The sequence below is a fragment of the Numenius arquata genome, chromosome 9 (genome assembly GCF_964106895.1).
Source record: "Numenius arquata chromosome 9, bNumArq3.hap1.1, whole genome shotgun sequence".
NCBI lineage: Eukaryota > Metazoa > Chordata > Aves > Charadriiformes > Scolopacidae > Numenius > Numenius arquata.
In genome coordinates this window covers 23816600-23832838 of record NC_133584.1, presented here as the reverse complement: position 1 = coordinate 23832838, position 16239 = coordinate 23816600, and the positions used below count along the sequence as shown (strand labels likewise).

At 40.8% G+C, this 16239-nt stretch overlaps 1 protein-coding gene across 1 annotated transcript in view; it reads right to left on the bottom strand.

Annotated features, from left to right (window-relative positions):
* The window catches only part of LOC141468409 (glypican-5-like), a 382005-nt gene that overhangs the window by 335089 nt on the left and 30677 nt on the right, over positions 1–16239 (bottom strand). The window lies entirely within an intron of this gene.

Genomic DNA, 16239 nt, shown 5'->3' with positions numbered 1-16239 from the left:
TTTTTAATTCTTTCAGGAATGTTTTGGTGATGACCCACCCATGCATTTCAATTTGATCTATAATTTTGTGTTGCACAAAATCTATAATGTTGTGCTTTGTTGTTTGTGTGCACACTATCCTAATTTAGAATATTTTTAAATAAATTCTGGGACTTGTTCTGTGTTACAAGGTTAAAAAACCCCAATATTAAGACAGGCCAACCCGATTCAAGTCTGGTTAAAAAATATGCAGCTGAAGCTATCACATGGTTTTCCATTGTAAAGGGTATTCACCATACTTCTCTTGCATTGCCACCTCTAAAACATCAGGTACAGATCCACACTTTAATTAAAATGGTTTAAACAAACAACATCAAACGGTCTTCAATATCACTGGTGACAGACATGATGCAAGTACAAAAAAGGATGACATTGCAAGTAGCATATTTAGCGTTGCTCTGTAAAAACTAAATGGAATTAAAACCATTCAGGACTTCCTACTTCACAGACAATATGCATATTTAATAGATTCATTATTTTAAAAAAAGTTTAATAGTAAACCTCTTTAATTCCTAAAACCTCAAGACCCTCCACTCCCTTGGAGAGAGCACAACCAGGGATACATCCAAAGATGGAATCTAAATAGAGTCCAAAATTGAAAATAAAAGAATGAACAGCTCTTTGTGCTTATAAGTTATGCTGAAAACAAAACAGAAATAGCAACCAAATACTAACAAGAAAAGAGCCTCTTCACACTTACAGTTCAACACAAATATTAAAATAGTTTCAGATAAAATTTCATTATGCACCTCATGGATCAGTAACTGCATAGGTTTTAAATAGCAAGCCAAGATGAGAACATGTCCAAATTACTGTAAAGGTCATCATAAAGGCTTAATTCCATTTTTATATCCAAATCTTTATTCAAACAAATTATCACGCATGTGAATCTGAGAAATTCAAAAGGTTAGCATGTAAATAGACTTGAGTTACTTTGCTCAAGAGCCCTCAGGGCTGTTGAAACTCATTTCCTGGCAGACCACTAAAACTTGTACAAAATCAAAATGGTTGATCTACAGAATATTGAGTTATTTGGTCCCAAACCAACAAAGAACCTAAGCATGTGTTTATTTTTAAAGCACACAAATCTAGTGCTAAATCTGACCCGTGGAGTCAGGGAGTCAACCATGAATGGATGTGGAAGGAAGGATGATGAGAATGAGTTGCCGTCCTTGGGCATGAAGAAACTTAGTTGGCAGAACAAGAACACATTCAGTGTTTATTCCTTAGACATGCTACACTGTACAGCACGGCCATCTTAAACTGGAAGATCTCAAGCTGACAGGCCTGCTGCAGACACTCAGTGGAGCACACCATACCCATGCAGAGGTTCAGCCCAGCCAAGAAAGCTTAGGTCTGTGATGACAGCTGTGAATGGTTACACAGAAAACTGGACAACAAACTGGAAATGCTCTTGGGAGACAAAGCAAAGCATGGCTGTGAGTCCACAGCATGTCGTGAAGAGGAGAGACGCCACCCTCCCCAGAGAGGGAACGGTCAACCAAGCACCCTTTCTACTCATCATATTAGCATCTGACTGGACAGCACTAAATGAAGCACGAAAATATAACATAAGTTACTGTGTTAGGATCAATGCTGGTTTTAAGATGGCTGTTCTGCTGCATAAAATAAAAACACTGGGACGTTCACTAAAGAAGAAAAGTAGGCTTTACAATTAGGTGTCAACAGACAGTAGTTGCAACCGTGCAGCTGCCTCCTGGGAAGGAATGTTCTTTTAACACTCTGGAAAAGCTTCAAGTCTTCTGAGACATCATCCAGGGTATTGTCAGTGCAGACAGCACCTCCACCAAGAGGAGTATTACCTTCAGGAAGTCATCTTGTTTTGGTATTACGTAGTGGTCTTTAGTCTAGGCAAGAAGGAAGCTACTCAATCGTGTTGGTGATGCCGTCTGCAGAATTTCAGACAACTTGATTCTTCTAACCAGGCTAAACTTGCAATGTTCCTGAAAGCGGCGTAAAGCAAGCACGCCCCTGCAGTCTTCTCATAAAGAGGGTTCTTGCATGGTCCCTTGCACTCTACCAAAGGTAGAGTAAAACCACAGGAGAGTCATAGGCAGAACAGGGAAGCAGGGAACAATATCGTAACTATATTCCTTGAGAGTCAGCTAGTGGTTCCCAAACTTTTCCAGCTCTAAGCCCCATTTTTGTTAAGTTTGAAACAAACACAGCTGTGCAATTACATTTTTGTCTCGGGTTCCGTAGCCTATTAACTAGGAGCAATACAGCAACTTCACATCCAATCCTTTCTTTCATAAAAGGACATTAAAAGACAATCCACTCTGCTTGCAGTCTCTTCCCTGGCCTGAATGCAGATGTGTGGTGGCTCCCCAACATTTCAGAGAAAGAGCTTCGATACAACAGAGAGAGGGGACTGCCTCCCTCATCCTCTGCTTATCTAGCAGCCTTATCCACTGCAAGTCTATCCCAGGTCTTCAAAATTTTGGGATACTGGATGACATGCCTTTTTTTTTTATTACTTCTTTTTTTTCAAAGCAATGCAAATGGGTATATTCATGTTTGACTGTGTTTCCCATCTGTCAGGCCTATAATCTCACGACACAGGTTTTAAGTAACATGCTAAGTCCAGAACAGCTCCGTTTTAACCCCTGCTTAAATAGGACCTTGCGCTATACCACCAAATGCAGCACCTGTTCTGGTGGCACTTGCTATGACAGCAGTCCCAAAAGGTGCGTTTCTGAGTGTGTGGTGGGAAGAGTGGGTGGGCTGGAAGTTGGGGGGTTGTAAGCCTGCTTTTTGCTTTTAATATTTCAGTTTTCTTGATCTTGAAATAACAAGTCACTAAAAATTGCTACAAAACCCATCAGTCATGAAACAAGATCAAAAGCAGGCCTACAGAAAAGATGCCTGCTTGGGGGAAAAGACCTTGATGGTGGGCTTCGAAAATACAAGAAAGCACATCCTTAAATAATGTTTATAGCCTCAAAACTGCTCAGTTCAGACAGATTATAAAATTAGATAAAACTATCTATTGCCTTGAGTGATGACAGGAAAATGAACGTTTCATCCTCCACAGAACCAGGAATCTTCAGATAAGATTTGTCTCTGCCATCACAAGATAAATCACTGTGGGTCTCATGCTGCTGTAATTTACACCAGCTATACCTAGTGTTACTCAGAAGGCTTCACTGAAGTTACTCCATCTTCAAGTAGCTAAGAGGAGAATCAGTTTTCAGACAGGGAGAGATAACTAAGAAGTTTTAGAAGCCTTCATTAGTTCTTTGCATTTTCCTTGAAGCTGTGGCATCCCTGGGTTGATTCTATCTTTGCTATTCATCAGACTATTACTTCTAAGCATACAGTGCATCGATGTGTAGGTAAGTATTTCTTTTCATGTAGTTTTTTCCTACATGTCTTGTTTGTCCTTGAATTCTTAGGTAGTTCTTTTTGCAATAGCAAAATCATTGTTGAGGCTAACGTTCTCTCAAACCTACTGAATATACTTAGAAAAAGAAAAAGGGGAAGAAGGAAGCTCTGTGAATACTAAAAAAGATTATGACAAACTTCACATCCCATTAGAAAGTGTCTAGATTACGAAGCAAAGAATTAAAACAAATTCTGATTTAAACCACTGCAATTGCGTTTCCTATTCTCCAAGTGAAAATGTATCTGACTCATTGAAACACTCCGCCTTGAAGTTACCAGTACGCTCAGAAGAAATGGTAGCTTAGTGCTATCAAATGCCACTTGCATGTGGCATCAGTTAAGGTCTGCAAGAAAGAGAACTGAACCTCAGCACCCACACGCACAGCTCCCTGTCAGCAGCCCAGACTGCAAATAGGCTCATTTAGTGCCCACAGCGCTCAGACCTCTTTGTGTGAAGTATGAGAACCCAGAGAGCGCACACACGCCTCGGCCTGGATGCTCTGCTGGGTTAGTCTGACAGCAGGTGTGTTACCATACGACAGCCACAAATGTCTCACAAGAAATTTGGCATTAAACAATAATAGCTTTGCTGTAAGGGTAGCATCTGAGGATATTGGAAAAGGAAAGGTTAATAGGGAAGGACGGCATCTGTTACTAGATGAATAAACATAGCTGGAGAAAAAAAAATTAAGATCTTTTTGACACTGAAGTCCTTCTTCAGGTGGAACTCAGAAGGACTCTGACCAAAAACATTGCCTACTTTCCTTCCTAACTATATTGGCAAATCCAGTGAAACAAAGTATCTCATGTCCTCTTATACCGTTTGCAGAATTTACTCTGTGCATTTGAATATCAAAGCATAGCATTGCTTCTCTTCCTCCAGCTTTTCCAAATTTTGCTACCATATAGAGAAGCAGTAAAAGCAAGGCAGGTGTGTCTGACAGCCAGTCAGAAATCGGAGGGGAAGGTGAAAGCATATTTGAGCTGCTATATTTAGCATACAAATTATAACACTGAAATGTCATAAGAATATTTTTTTTTCAACAAAAATTGACTACAGTGGATTTTGGTTCTTTATGCATTTAGTTCCTCTACCGTATTCAGTCTCCATAAATTGTATTATTGAATCCAAATGCAAAAGAGCATGTGCCTGACTATCTTTCCATATGCATATATAAGAAATTTCAAGTACTGGTATCTTGTATGTTCTTTTGGCACTTTCTCGCTTCCTACCACCCCCCAGCAGGAGTGGATGACTGATCCTTCCCACAGGATCCATTTTCGTGAGCTGCATTGCAGGTTGCCAGGAGGAAGTTTTTAGTCATGAGTTTGAGCTGGCTCATACCAATCGCAGTTCAGTCATTTGCCACTTAGCAATATATTCCGTGGCACATCCCAATAAAGTCATCTTCACTTGGGAAACAGAAGCCTCCCCTTTTCTTTGGCATTGTATTTTAAAAACTTTAGTTTCATTCTGTCCTTGGAGCCAGGGTCCAAGCTGAATTAAATCAGTGGGAAGATTACCAAGGATTTTAACTGCTTTTGGACCAAAGCCAAGGTGAATGCTTTATTCAGTCTTGTAAAGACTATAAAAATAGTCTATATAAATAAATTTAAAACAGAGAAGACCATTTCTCATTCCTATGATTTCAGGTGAAGAAAAATATTCATGTTGGTAAGATCTACATTGTCCCCCACTGGCAGTACATCCACCTGCTAACATCTGCCATCACTATTCAGTAGCTTGATACTCAGAGACAGAGCCTACATGGGTGAAAACTATCATCTTAAAGGTAAATAAATCCTCACAGTAATTCCAGGATGGCAATGGCTTCAGTAGAGACTTGTCAAGCAAGCACTTCTGAATCACTAAAATTTATTTCACTTCCAGTGCACGGATCAACTCCAACTATTCCAAACAGTACTGACGTGAGTCAGTACATGAAAACTGAGTTATCACTTTATGCTGTTTTCTCCTCTGATGGCTTTCTGCCTTGCGTCTGCACCTTTGCTCCAAGAAGTATGAACAAGACTTCACAGCAATACAAAAAAAGCAGGATCAAGCAAAGGAGGTGCCCGTGAGGTCGCCCACAATGGGTCAACTGTAAGACTAATTTCACTAACAGGAAGAACATGCTTATTTGAGGCCTTCAATCAGCTTTTGTACATTGGCAGAATCCGACAATGAACCAAATCTCTCAACAGCAACTTCTTGCAGTCAAGCACCTTGGTAATTCACAGAATTACCATTTTTAGAAAGAAGAAAGCAACTCTACAACAACAACTGTCATCGCTGCAGAAAGAGTAGGAACCAGGTAGTGGTAGTAGAGTCTGAGATACCTCTGGAGGAGTCCTAGATGCATTTTGGGGCAGGGAGTACAGCTAGAGAGCACTCTGTACACAAAGGTACACTACAGGGATTCTACATCCACATAAACTCATTGCAACAAGAACAGGGTTGAGCCAGCACAGAAAAAAGCATCCTGCACATCCCCAGCACTGCCCAAATCTTACACTTGAAAGCAAAGCCCTCTTTAGAGGGCCAAAAAAACATGGGATGTTATTTTGTTCTTATATATATATCCTAAGTACACCAGGCACAGAAGCAGCCCCTGATTTGTGACTTATTATTTAGTCCATGGAGGTAAAAAAAGCAGCTCTTTGCCACATGCCAGAACACTTCCTTAGAGGATTCTATATTGGTAAAAATAGAAGAAAGGTTTTCCAGAGATATTAGACCGTATTTTCTGTTATGACTTTCACACAACAACCTGGGCCAAAACTACTAAGAGAAAAAAGCAGGATGTAATACATGAGGAACTGATTAAATGCATGTAGAAAGGAACTTCTAGCTTAGATAACTGGTTTTGGTCTGCTGATCAGCTGTATTTCTGAGGGCTATTCATCCACCCACATTTACTACCTGTCCAGCTGTATCAAAGATGCTTGATGGATCCAGGGCCAAACAGAACTCTGCAGCTGGGCTGGGACAAGGTAAGCCTGGGCACAGAGAGAAGGAACGAGAAGTGGTTTCTGGAGCAGCGACCTCTACATGAAGTGCCAGTGGGGCACAGGGCCTCAAGCGTTCTAAGAATCACTGGTCATGTATGGAAAATGCCAATTCTAGAAAGAAGACAAGGAGAGGCGTGCTCAGAACACAACTAAAAGGAGAAGAAAGGGAGATCTAAAAGCTCCATGTTTCTACATGTGCACCTCTAAAATCCTGGTAGCAGACACATGCTATTTATTTTTATGGAAAGCCACTATTCCTGTTCATAGCCTTCTGTTTACAGTCAGTATTATGAAACATAACAAAAGCAATGATAGGAAGAGTAAATAAATTATTACTTCTGTAAGCATACCTCTTTCCCACAGCAATCTAAAAGAAATTAAAGGAAGCTCTCCCAAGAAATTGACAGCACAAATCAGATAAAGTGACACAATTGCAAAATAGTCACAACAAAAAGTTTAATATCTACCTGTTAAAGAACTTCTTTCTAATAAGAATCTGCTAAGATTTGCATCACTATTTCCATTCCAAATGTAAACATCTGCAGGGATCCTAATTTTAGCATGGCACATCAAAGACAAAAGTCTAAATACAGGAAAAAGAAGAGAGCCAATCTCTCAAACCTTTCCCTTTCCGATTAAAGATTCAGAGCAGATGTTGTTATCCCCAGCAGGACAAGGCTGTTGGATCCTGTAAAATCTGACACAAACTTCCCTTTAGTAGCTGTGAGTAGACCACAAGACCAAGGGAATAATTGGGTTGGGAGGGGGGATGTAGGGAAGACATAATGCACAAATTCCTTAATTCCAAGTCCTATTCTCACATTGTTGCTTAAGTGTGCAGATATCCCAAATTTTTGGGGACTGCCAAGGCAACTGTTAATTCACTTCTGTCAAAACATAAAAAAGGTCCCAAGACACCTGAATCAGCAGTTTTTGGAAACAATGCCAAATATGTGATGCAGTGGTGTAACACACAGGTGACTGGAATAGTACCTCATTCAAAACTACCACTTGCCAGTAATTCAAAATAAGGCATTCTCATCCTAGAACACAAACACACACATAAGGAGTTAAGTGGTTTGAGTTCACACCCTACTCTAACCAAAGTGCAGGTCAGTCTTATTCATGGAATCATAGAATGGTTAGAGTTGGAAGGGACCTTAAAGATCATCTAGTTCCAACCCCCCTGCCATGGGCAGGGACACCTCCCACTAGACCAGGTTGCTCAAAGCCCCATCCAGCCTGGACTTAAACACTTCCAGGGATGGGGCATCCACAGCTTCCCTGGGCAACCTGTGCCAGTGTCTCACCACCCTCACAGTAAAGAATTTCTTCCTAATATCTAATCAAAATCTCCCCTCTTCCAATTTAAAACCACTACCCCTTGTCCTGTCACTACACTTCCTGACAAAGGGTCCCTCTCCTGCTCTCCTGTAGACTCCCTTCAGATATTGGAAGACTGCTATGAGGTCTCCCCAGAGCCTTCTCTTCTCCAGCCAAGCTCCAATTCCCCTTAAACCCTGCTCTTCTATAACGCAACTACAGAACTTCATTTCAACAGAGTCTGGTAGAGCTTGTTAATTACAGAAGAGGGAGTAACAAGCAAATTTTAAAGAGGTCACATGTTTATGCATGTTTTCAACATGTCTACTGAAACACCTACATTTGGTTCCAAGATGAACACGAAATGCTAACAAGCCACTAACACGGCTACAGTAGCAACTCGGTCCTCCATTTAGATGGTAAATTTGACTGGAAAAGCAGGCAGAAAATTCCCTCCTTTCAAAATGGCACTGGTGGTATAGAGGCTATGTTGCAGAAAATCAATAAGGCCGCATAGATCATCAATGCCATTCAGATCCACACCAAAAGCAAGAGCTCCACGTGATGTGTGAAGAACCATTGGAGTCAATGGGAAGCTGCTAGGCAGCAGCACTAGCTAATCGTTTCCCCAGTAAAATGGATAGGAAGCATGCAGAAGATTGTATTTATAACCACACAAGTCTTCCTAATTCCTAAATCTAAACCATCTGAGTTTAGATAAAATGCCTTAAGCTTTCTACAAGGATGGTGATAATTACAGATCCAGCACTTCATTAAGTAAACCCCAACTCCCAACAAAATAGCAAAAAAAAAAAGACATATTCCAACAGCTACACTTCCAAATTATTTACACTGCAGCTGCATGGCCAGAAATGTAGAAATGCAATCCAAACAGATGTCCATGAAGAAGGCACAGGACAAGGAATCCATGCTAACTTCAAATCTGATGTATTGCACATATCACTTCATGGATATTTTTGTAGACAGATGATGAACAGCCATTTCAACTTAAGGTCAGATGGAAGAGTAAGTTTTAGTGAGAATCATGTTCCCATACCACGGATTTCACCAGACATCCCTACGCAGCTATAGCCCAGCAGTCTGCTTTCACATTACTTTATCTCTGCATCCTCATAAATTTCAGTCTCTCACCACACTGGACTGGTCCAAATACTCCTTTCAAAGCAGCTTTGATAGCCATGCCATGGGGAGGAGGGGAGAGGACAGAAGGAGGTGGCTCAGCTGTTCTGCCACACAATCATCCAATTTCAAATCAGTGATCCTAAACTAGCGGTAGAGCAACGGCTAAGTACAGGGCCAACATTCAACAAAGCATTCCCTGCTCTGCATGTACATTCTTCCTCCTCAAGAGAGACACCTAAAGGAAAAGCATAAAGGAGAAAGGGAGGAAATTGAAGTTACAAAGAAATGAAAAATGGTTGATCTACATATTCATGCTGTGAGCAGCTGAAACATGCAAGCGTACAACTACAGAACAAGCACACAAGCAGTTTCCTTTCCACATTTCCAAAGTTTGCTACAATTCTAAAAAGTTTTGAAAAACATTTTGTCTGAAGGTAAACGGTCACGTGAATAAACTCACTTAAAATCAAGTACACCTCTTTTTAAACTAAAGTATCCTCAAAGCCTGTCCACTTCAGCCACAATGCCCTCAACTGGCGGGCAACCTGGGAAGCCTTAAAATTCTGACAAGCAAATTTTGAACAAAGATGAAGCACAGAAACTCTGAAATCTGACCTAAAAATCCCAACGTTACAAATGTGCTTGTAAACACTAAGACTACTATCTCTTATACTGAAAAACATGATCCTATTGCTATGATCCCTCCATCTGTCTGTATTCCTGTCTCTCGTGTTACAGTAACGCTGTAATCTTCCTGGGACTGGCCCGGTTTCTTAGGTTTTTATATACAGCACAGTGAGGTCCTAGCCCATAAATAAAATGCCACACATGACAGCAACAGCAATAAGTCACTTGCAGTTAATAACTGGAAGAAAAAAATATTTTATCCTCTCTTTTACAACTATACACACCTAACAGTTTAGATCGATAATGAATTATGTTACATAGCATTACTAAAGACATATATACAAATTGCTCTAAAAGTAAAAAACAAAATACTGCTGCATAAGAGATGGTGAATTAATTTTTCTGAAAAAAAAAATTCAGAAGAATTTGAGACATTCCACATTTTCCTCCTAAAATAAGGTAAGAAAATAATGAAAGTGTATTTCCTCTACCAGTTAACATGAAAAAAAATATTATTTTCCCAGTAAAATCCTTTTCATTCATTGAGAGTCTACAGTTGGCAGAAGAGAGCACACCGCACGCTGAAATGCCACACTATCATTTCTTTGGCACAGAGCTGAGGTTTGAATCTATTGTTTTCTCCCGAACATGCTTGCTTTGAGATACCTGCTCTCTTACCCTTGTCAGTCTCACTCAATCAGTTTCTTTTTGAAGTCTCAAAATGCAACAGTGAGAATGAGGTAAGGATTTCCTTTTGCATTTAGTTCATTATTTCCAATGGGTTTTCTCCAATTTTTATTGTATTGTCCACCAGTTTCAATGTTTCAGTACCTATAATTCTTGCTCAAAGAACATCTAAAATTTTGCATCTACAAGCGGCCTAAAGGAACACGTTTCCTGTTTTCAGTCTCACAATAAAAGGACTAATAAAACAACAAAAGGAATTTAAACACTCAATCACCTTCAGGAGAAAAGGATGTATAATTAAAAGCTGAATTATCATTGAAATAAAATCCCCCACAAACTGAAGGACAGTCAATAGTCTTTTTGTTTCATTCCAAGCAAGTTTTGGGCAGGAACTATCCTCATATACTTACATCCCCATTCAAAAAAATCTCTTTGACAGAACACATTGCTCCTCAGGTCTTCACCCACTTTTTTTACAAAATGTCAGACTAACAAGGCAAGAGGGAACTTGGACTTGATCACACTGACAACTTCATTTCATAAGATTTGCTGAAGTACTCACACAGGCAGTAGCAGAGTCAGTGGAATGGGGGACTTCATACCATTAGAGGGGCTGAGCAGTAATGCTACATGTATGGAAATGCCATGTCGGAACAAAAGAGAAATAGAGGGAGAAAACTACCCATCTTCTAGTCCACAGTAAGGAGGCCACTGAAATTTCACGAAGAAGTGTGTAACTCTAGAAGAAAGAAGACACTAAACGAGGTTCCAGAAACACTGTCACAAAAGCATTGCCCTCACAACAGCAACCCTGTTAAAGCCTCCCCAGGTAGTCAAGCTCTCAGATTCATTTGCTTTCTTTTATTTTTTTAGGAATAAACATTTTCTCTCCAGCTATCTTTGTATTTTCTTTCTATCTGGACTGATTTATCATTGATTTCTCGGGCTACGCTTCCACCATGCTTTTATACTCTGGAGATCCAGTCAACAGCCTTACAAGGTACTGGAAAGAACAGAGGGGAAGAAAAATATAATTATGACAACAGACAGGTGAAATATGGACACGGAGATACAAGATAACAAACACATGATGTGTGTGTTCATTAGATTTCTTGTTCTAGCGCCAATATGCCCTACCCACATTGCACGAACAACAGTTATAAATAGGTAATGAAGAGACTGTCCCTGCCCCAAATTGCTTACATTCTAAGTATCAAATGACAGCCAAAGCCAGACAAGCTCAGGAAGCAAGTTTATATGATGATTATAAAGGCTAAATGGATGGTGTCTTACCTAGATGTTTTGCTGTTTCCTTTTAAATGTATTTAATGTCTATTTTTCTCACCACTTCACATGGAATTATACCAATCCTTTCAAAGCCTTGAGCCAAACAAGTCTGTAAATTCTGTATTTAATCAGTTTTAAAAATAACAGAGATATCTAAATAATATAACACTTTCGCTTAACAGTCAAAGCATTATAATTCTGGTAACCAGTCAAAAACTTTGATAATCATTAAGTATAGAATGATTACCAATATAAACTTATGGCAAGACTAATATTATCCAGTTACCCACAAGCCCAGTTCTGCATATTGCATTCTTGAAAAACAACTGCACACTATTTTATAAATCAAACCTGCACACAACATGCAGGGGCTCTATAAGAGCTCTTATAACTCTTATAAAGAGTTAATTACTCGCAATGTTGGTGAGTCCACAGTATCCCTGTCGATTGCCAACTGATATAAGGTCATTTCAATGTAATAAGACGTGATAAAAGATTTTCCTATGTTTAAGGAGAAATCTGCTATTAGCAATATAGTCACTAGCTTTAGTTATCCTATAAAGACGTCTGCGGACATGATCTTTATTACTAGATATGGTTTGCAAGATAGTGATTTACTTTTCATGGCTAGAATTAAGTGTTCTTCCTAGGTTTTCAGTAGGTTTTCCACTTTATGCTTTCAAAATAGCAAATTCAAGTCACTGGAATTTTCTGACAAAAGAGTGGTTTCCTCCATTATTCCCCTCCTTGATTTTTCTCATGTTCTTTTAAAAGACTAATAATTTCTTCTTCCTAACAAGTTGGCCAAATGACAAGGCACAGCGAGGCCGGGGGGAGAACATTAATGCAATCAGAAACGCACAAAAATTACCAAGGTCAACAGTTATTTACATTAGCATAGCAGTTAGGGATGCTAATAAAACACCAGGATCACAGGTACTGTAGAGATCCAGGATAAAGCATGGTGCCTGTCTCAGAGCTGCCAATAAAAGGAAAAGCAAACGACAGCCGATAGATACACACACACAGGGGAGAAAGGACAAAAAGGGGCAAGAACGTGACAAACCTGGTCAACACAACGGGCAGTGGATTCGGCGTATTTTGGGTTGACGTTTCACAAGGATTTTGTTTATCATGACCTTAAAAAAAAAGCTTTAAGAACGGCATTCACAGAAGACAATAAAGGCTCAGGGGATTTTTACAGCGCTCACTCTCTAACGTGAAAGACAGCACAGGGAAAAACGAAAGAGGTACCCATCTAAATTTTTATACTAAGTGAAAGAAAAGGCCAGCATTACTGGCCTCTAACAGTAATCACTGATCACAGGTGACTAGCAGCATGGGCTACACTGGAAAATACCAGATGGCAGGCACATTTTAGATGCAGTAGGGTAGCACTACCAAGGAAATAGAGAATGCGATCAGGAGTTTGACTAGAAAAATTATTTTTTTTAAGCAGGATTCAGATAACCTTAAAAAAAAAGTGAAAAACAGTGAAAACAGTAAAAAGCATTGGATACTTGATTTTCATAACACATACTACAGGAGATTAAACAGTATGGGAAAAATCAAGAGGCACAGAGACCCTTAGAGGACATGAGAAGCTGGGATGAACTTCTGCACATATTTATTTTATGTTTAATATGCACTACACAAAAATTTTAAAAGTGAAGGTTTATCGTTTTTTTCCCACATTTTACTTTCGACTTGTGTGTATGGAGAAATAAAGCCCATTCCTTAAATTTATGGATAGCAGATCATCACATCATCAATAGGAATTGATTCCAATTTCTATGAAAAATGGAACAACACAAGACACCAGGTAAGAAATCCTTTCATTCTCATAATCTACGGCATGAAAACGTCAACCTGAACCTAGAATCTTGGCAAAAGTATACACAGAACTTGTGAAAAGGTATTATTCTAAAGGATCACAGGTAGTCTTTCAGCCAAAAAGAATACCTCACACCACGCTTAGCGACTGGACACACACAAGCTGCACAGCGAGTTCAATCATCACCATTCACAATGTAACATTAATATTTACGCACAGCATCCCTGGCACTTCTCCAAGATTTTCTTTTAATTTTGCACATTCAGAAGATAAAAGGTGAAGAGTATTAGGGAATATCACACTACGAAATTATTTTTATATGTTGCTGAGAAAAGAGGAATTACAGGAAAGAATTTAACACCCCTTTCCCTCACCCCACATTCGGACAAAGACTGAAGCCTTAGCAAAGCCTTGGGCTCTAAAACCATAAACGGCATATAGAAGATGAATAATTATACAGGCAATAACTATACTTTTAAACAATAAAACTTAAGAACCAAGTGACACAATGGAATTAGTAGGCAGCACATTTAAAGCAAGCAATCTGCAATTGTCGTCAGCACATGGTCAACACTGCCAATTTTTTTTTTGATAGTCAAAAGACAACCTGGTAAAAAAGGAATTGACAAACAGTGAGCCCAACAGCAGATTATTACACCAAGAGATAATTGGTGCATCTCAGCCTAGACTCAAGAAGTTATTGAATTATCGTTCTCCAGGGAACAGTAGCGTAAAAAAAAAAGGGAAGCGTGTTCATATTTCTGACATATTTCCCTGTTCATTTACTGGCCACTGGATAAGGCTGTGTTAGGTGGCCCTGCAGCCTCACCCGATGTGACCACCTGTGCGCAGCATGGAGAAATACATGGCAGTTGTTGACATTTCATCAACTGAGATGGCACTAATAAGGAGGATAAAAACAGGACAGCAGAATCAGACCACCTCCCACAAGGGTAATGCTTCACCACTACTGCACATAAGTTTCTTGGTTACACAGGGTACTTATTTCTAATGGACTCCGTCCCTCCTACCCTACAGTTCTTCATCTCCTTCTCACTCTCTACAACTTCCTGAAAGGAGGGTGTAGAGAGGTGGGGGTCGGTCTCTTCTCCCAAGTCACAGGCGATAGGACAAGAGGAAATGGCCTCAAGTTGTGCCAGGGGAGGTTCAGATTGGATATCAGGAAAAATGTTTACACTGAAAGGGTTATTAAGCATTGGAATGGGCTGCCCAGGGAAGTGGTTGAGGCACCATCCCTGGAGGTATTTAAAAGATGGGTTGACAAAGTGCTTAGTGACGGTTTTTATCAGAGTTAGGTTGATGGTTGGACTAGATGATCTTAAAGGTCCCTTCCAACCCAGACAATTCTATGATTCTTTCATTGCCTCCGCCCACCATAAACCTTCCTCCGAACTGACGGCATGCTAAGCACACTGGATTTATGAACTTTCAGACAGTACCAAAATACAAAGAAGGAATCTTCTCAGCAAAGAATTGATGTGGAATATCTCTTCCTCATACCTCACTGCTCTGAAACACTGACCTGGTCCACAGGTAGGGCAAAGTAGCCCAATTGTGCCAAGATCTAGGACAAAACGAGCATCTCAGTCTTCCAGCAAACACTTCAGGAGACTACAATCAGCCAAAACTCCCTTCCTCTCCAAGGTCTCTAGAAATCACAAATACTTTTTTAGAGGGATGAGATCACAAGAAAAACTAAAGTTGCATTCTTGGCTCTTCCTATGGTATGATGCGCCACTTTAGGAAAGATTTTTCCCTCCCCTCTGCCTTGCTTTACCCATCTCTAGCACCAACACACCCACACTGAAGTCCTTTCCAAAAGTGCTTAAGACCTACAGACAGAAAGTCCCCTCTTGTGGTGGGTCAACCCTGGCTGGATGCCAGGTGCCCACCAAAGTTGCTCTATCACTCCCCCTCCTCAGCTGGACAGGGGAGAGAAAACATAATGAAAGGCTCGCAGGCCAAGACAAGGGCAGGGAGAGATCACTCAGCAGTTACCATCACAGGCAAAACAGACCCAACTTGGGGAAATCAATTCAATTCATTACCAATCAAAATCAGAGTAGGGTAATGAGAAATAAAATAACATCTTAAAAACACCTCCCCTTCACCCCTCCCCTCTTCCTGAGCTCAACTTCACTCCTGATTTGTCTACCTCCTTCCCCCGACCGGTGCAGGGGGACAGGGAATAGGGCTTGTGGTCAGTTCATCACATGTCTCTGCCTCTCCTTCCTCCTCAGCAGGAGGACTCTTCACACTCTTCCCCTGCTCCAGCATGAGGTCCCTCCCGTTGGAGACAGTCTTTCATGAACTTCTCCAACATAAACCCTTCCCATGGGCAGTTCTTCACAAACTGCTCCAGTGTGCGTTGCTTCCATGGCATGCAGTCCTTCAGGAACAGACTGCTCCAGCGTGGGTCACAGCCTCCTTCGGGCATCCACCTGCTCCAGTCTGGGTCCCCCATGGGGTCACAGGTCTTGCCAGAAAACCTGCTCCAGGGTGGGTTCCTCCCTCCACAGGTCCTTCCAGAAGCCTGCTCCAGCGCAGGCTTCCTACAAGGTCACAGTCTCCTTCAGGCATCCACCTGCTCCAGCATGGAGTTCTCCATGGGCTGAGGGTAGATATCTGCTCCACCATGGACCTCCATGGAGGTCAGGAGGACAGCCTGCCTCACCATGGTCTTCACTACATGCTGCAAGGGAACCTCTGCTCTGGCACCTGGAGCACCTACTCACTACTCCTCTCCTTCACTGACCTTGGTGTCTGCAGGGTCATTTTCTCTCACATATTTGCACTCCTCTCTTCTGGCTACAGTCACACAGGGGTTCCCCCCCCTTATATGTTACCCCAGAGTTGTTACC